The sequence below is a fragment of the Octodon degus genome, unplaced genomic scaffold (assembly GCF_000260255.1).
Source record: "Octodon degus isolate 3935 unplaced genomic scaffold, OctDeg1.0 scaffold00036, whole genome shotgun sequence".
In the NCBI taxonomy this organism is placed as follows: domain Eukaryota; kingdom Metazoa; phylum Chordata; class Mammalia; order Rodentia; family Octodontidae; genus Octodon; species Octodon degus.
In genome coordinates, this window is record NW_004524612.1 from 6,089,153 (window position 1) to 6,094,752 (window position 5,600).

Here is a 5,600-nt window from a genome sequence, read left to right on the forward strand (position 1 = left end):
GGCTGCTGTACTCAGCTCCTTCCTGCTGCTGCCCTTGAGGGTGAACCTGTTGTGCCCCTGTGGCAAGATGTTCTGCTCCTGGACTAGCTGGGTGGTTCTATCCTCTACCCTTTCTGTAGGGATTGCAGCTTCAGGGTTACACCTCAGGCCTATATGCCAGGCCTGAGCTGAGCGTGAAGGGGACAAAGTGGAGTAGGGGTGAGAGGCAGCTCTCCCACACACTCATGGGGTCTGGGCTAGGACTGGGTCTGGGTGTTCCTGGAACGTGGCAGAAATTCCTACTCAGCGGGCAGGATGCGGGAGATGCTGTGGAGTGGTGGGGGGCGTCCCAAGGGGGTGGAAGAGGGTCTCACCCACGCTGCGCCTGGGCTGGGCCCAGGAGTCGGTCCCACAGGCGCAGGGCAGCCGGAAGCTCTCCCACACACTCATCGGACCTGGGCTAGGACTGGGTCTCCATTTGTGACTTTTATTAATAAAATCTTAACTAATAACATTAAAGACTTCTTTGTTGAAACCGATGACTTCTTTGAATATTAGAAGATCCCTCAATGTTGTGTTGGTCTTAACATAATAGCCCAGGTATGACACATACTAATCTATATCAATAACATTTTTGTCATCGTCTAGACAATGAGCAAAGCAACAGTCAAGTGTAGCTTCTTTCTGTCAGTTTCCACAGGGTAAACTGTAAACACCCCCTCATGGCCCATTTCAAGCTATCACCAGATGTGGAGGTGGGAGAAATGCTTGGTGGTATCACGTACAGTGTTTCTCCATGGAGATACAATGGCTATGACCGCAAGAGCATAGCTACGAAATGCAGTGCAGTGCAGTGAAATGTACAGGCATGCTTTTAAATATTTATTGTTTTCATTTTTCATACAATTTGTGTTCTTTATATGATTTAATTCAAAATGATTTTTGGTAATTGTCTCCTAAAATTCCTTGAAATTTAATAGTTGGTTCTCAACAACTGATATAAATTGGCTCCAGCATTCCAGATTTAGGGTCTCCTTGGTGGCCCAAGAATTTGCATTTTTAATATCTCCCAAGATTATTTTGATTTCAAATACTGGTGAGAATCTAATTGCATTTTTTCCCATTTTAGCTAGGACAATTATATAAATATTTGTGTGTGTGCAAAAATCATAGACTGAAACATAGTCCCCAGTATGTGGTATTAAGGGTTGGTGATGAGGACCAGTAGATAACTCAGTGGTCTAATGTGCCTGCTTAGGCAAGCTTAGGCAAGTGCAGGGACCATGGTTCAACCTTCTGCACCACATGCCATGCCAGTCCTGCCCCCAGGGCAGGCTGAATTGGCCACAAAAAAAAAAAGAGTTGGTGGTGAGATCAGGAAGACAGAGCTCTCTCATGAATGAGACTCGTGTCCTTATAAATGAGGCACTAAGGACCTCATGTACCATTTACACTACGTGAGGACACAACTAGAAGATACCATCTATTAAGTAGAAAACAACCCCTCACCAAGTTTCCTGGCACCTTGATCTTGGACTTCTCAGCCTCCAGAACTGTAAGAAATCTACTGCTGCACTTTGTGAGTCATTTGATCTGTGGTATTTTGTTATAACTAATAAATGGGCAATTTTTAGACAAGTTGTGGGGGGAAAGCCAAGATTAAGCATTCAGGAAGCTAAAGTTGTCACTGGATTTTCACCTAATAATAAGGCCTTGGGCAAATTAATAACCTTCTTACTTTCCTAATCTAGTTGACAGGGAGTAGGGCTAAGAAAGGATTAGTAGATGTAATTTTGAAAAGATTTACTTACATTTGGAGTACTTACAGGCTTAATGACCAATGATTGGGATTTTCTTTACTCTCATTTCTTCAGGAAATGAGATAGGAAAATGTCAGGTCAGGAGGTAAGTAACAGATTGGTGAAATGTTTTGGTTGTAATGGATTTATTATTCCATTCCTTTCACTTTTAAATATGTTTAAAATGACATAATAAACTTTCTTACAAGTTCCTAATAAATATTCAAGGCACTTTTTATTTTATAAAATGTGCTATACATCATCTTTGGGTTTCTAATTTTGTTAATGACATGAGAAGTTGGGAATTTGCATTTACTGTGCACTCCTTGGATAGCTTTGTGAATCTACTTCAAAGTCTCAAGAAAAGCGATGACTGAGCCAGGAGCCAGATAACTCTCTGGCTTCTGGAGCACACAGAGTCCTTTTCAGTGACTCCCAGGGTATAAGGCTGCTCCTGTTCATTGTGGCATCAAAAGGGCAGGGCAGTGAGAAAGGGGGTCAGGAAGGAAGCTCATGCAGATCTTCTAAGTCAAGTTTGCTTATTTATTCAGAACACATCCTGTTTAGTTACATACACAACTGGGGACAAACATTACTGAGGGCAATTAAAAATCCAGTCACAAATTATCCTGTAAGCAAATTCTGGACTGTGGAAATGCTATCATTTCTATCAAATTCTATCATTTCAGAATGAAAATAGGAAAGAAAGGGTGGCATAAAGCAGGCCAAGAGGGTATTTCCTAGGAAGACTTTCATGTAATGCAAGGCTAACTAAACAGTAAACATTCCATACAGGTGTTTTCCTGAATCTAGGTAACCCTAAACATTCTCAGCTGTACATGTAATAAGTTCTTCTTTTGTATCCATTATACGTAAGGTAACAAGTAGAACTTTTATATTGTTGAATAATTTATTACATTGGTATATTTAATTATTAATAAACTATTATATCAATATGTTAACAAAAATACTCAATTTGGGATTTTTCAGGTCCTTCTTATCCAAATACCATAAAATGTTACTAACTCTATTAGCTTCCATTAAAAATCTCAATGTTTAGTTTGTTAGGCTAATTTGTAAAAATTAAGAATGATTACAAATTGTTTCAAAAAACAAACATTAAAAATATAAGTTAAATGGACCCCTCCAGACCAGACAAAGCCTAGGGCGAGTGTGTGAGAGAGCTTCCATGCTGCCCTGCATATGCTGGACTCCTCTGGACCAAACCCAAGCCCGGCTTGTGAGTGAGACCATTAACCTTGCTCTCAGGACCCCTCCAAACTCCTCCAGAACTAGCCCAGATCCAGGCCCAGCTTGGAAGTGAGAACTTTCGCCACCAAGCCCAGGAATACCCAGTGTGTGAGAGAGCTTCCATGTTTCACTTTACCTGCTGGATCCCTCAGGACCCAGCCAAGGCCCACTTGAGAGTGAGTCCTTTTGTCCTGCTCTCTGGACCCCTCCAGACCCAGCCAAGGCCTGGCATAGAGGCCTGGGGTGAAACTCTGCAGCTGAAGTCCATGCAGAGAGGCTAGGGGCCTTAAGATCTCAATCACAAGCTAAGCTTGCAAGAACATTTGAGTGAAAGTGAAGAAAGAGTTTCAGATCTTGAAGACACCATTGCAGCTAGTGAAAAGGTGAGAAAAGATTTCTTAAAAACAACTAGGATGCAGAAAAATAATTCATCACCTGAAATAAGACACAAAAATAAATAACATGAGACTAATAGGCATCAATGAGAAAGAAGGAGACAATACAAATGATATGAAAAGAATAGGGGCAGAAGTAATAGCAGAAAACTTCCTAAATATGGGAAAACAATCTGACATTCAGATAACTGAAGCATACAGAACTCCAAAGAACATCAACTCAATTACAAAACACACTGAGACATAAATAGTTAAGATCCTAGAAATCCAGAACAAGAACAATGTACTGTGAGCCGCTAGAGAAAAGAAACAGATCACATTTAAAGGAAAACCCATCAGATTAACGACAGACTTCTCTTCACAAACCATAAAGTCAAGAAGAGAATGGAGCAGAGTACTTCAAGTCCATTAGGAAAACAAATTCCATCCTAGACTACTATACCCTGCAAAACTGTCTTTCGAGTTTGATGGAGAAGTGAAATACTTCCATGACAAAGAACAACTAAAGAAGTTCACAACAACAAAGCCAACCCTACACAGACTATTAAAAGATATTCTAGAGAGGGACCAAAATTATCAGAACTCCACCAATGAGAACAGAAGGAACCCACTAAATAGGGCAAACTATTAAACACAGGAGAAAAAGGAGAAACAACAGCAGGTAAATAACATGTCAATCATAAGTTAATACATCTCAATTATAACCATCAATGTAAATGGACTCAATTCACCAATTTAAAAAATAGACTGGCACAAGTGGATTAGGAAACAAAATCCAACAATATGCTGCATGCAAGAAACACACTTAACTCATAAAGAAATTCATAGGCTGAAAGTCAAAGGACAGAAAACTATACTACATGCCCCAGAACCTCAGAAAAAAGCAGGTGTAGCAATCCTGTTCTCAGACAGTCTCAACTTCAAACAAAGAATGATCAAGCAAAATAAAGAAGGCCACTATATACTGGCTTGGGGAAAAATTCAAGAGGAAGAGGTAACAGTCATAAATATGGATGCACCAACACGGGAGCACCTAACTATACAAGACAAGTCCTAATGGACATGAAAAATCTAATATTTAATACCTCAATCTTAACAAGAGACTTAACACCCCCTTATACCTAAAACATAGGTCAAGCAGACAAAAAATTAGCAAAGAAGTAGCAGAACTGAACCAGAGCTTGGAACAAATGGACTTAGTGGACATATACAGAGTGCTCCACCCAACCACAGCTGAATACACATTCTTTTTTTTTTTTTTTTTTTTTTTTTCAGAACCAGGGATTGAACTCGGACCCTTGCACTTGCCAGGGAAGTGCTTATTCTACTGAACCATCTCCCAAGCCCCCTGAATATACATTCTTTTCAGCTGCACATGGGTCATTTTCTAAAATAGACCACACACTAGTCCATAGGTCATGCTTAAATATATGCAAGAAAACAGAAAATATCTCATGCATATTATCTGACCACAGTGCAATGAAACTGGAAATAAACAACAAAAGAAATGAGAAAAATCCTATAAATATGTGGAAATTGAACAACAACCTATTCTGCAACCATGAGTCACAGATGAAATTAACAAGAAATTCAACAATATCTACAATTCAATGAAAATTCAAGCACAACTTATCATAATTTATGGAATGTGATGAAACCAGTTCTTAGAGGGAAATTTATACCTGTGAACTCACACATTAGTAAAACCAAATGGGAACAATTAAACACCCTAATGCTGCATCTCCAACATCTAGAAAAGGAAGGACAAACCAAACCCAAAGCCCAAAGATGGGAAGAAATCATAAAGATTAGAGTAGAAATTCATTCAATCAAGATGAAGAAAACAGTTCAAAGAATTAATGAATCAAAAAGCTGCTTCTTTGAAAGATTAAATAAAATTGATAAGCCCCTAGCTAACTTCATCAAAAAGAGGAAAGCAAAAAATTAAAATACAAGCAATAACGAATGAAAAGGGTGTAAGTACCACAGACCCAGTGGAAATTTAAAAGATTATCAATAGCTGCTTTGAGAATCTTTATTCTCACAGGATAGAAGACACAGAAGAAATGGACAGATTCCTAAAAAGGTACAAATTACCAGAACACAATCAAGAAGATATAAAAACTCTCAATAACCATATAACAGTCAATGACATACAAAATATTTAAAAAAAAAA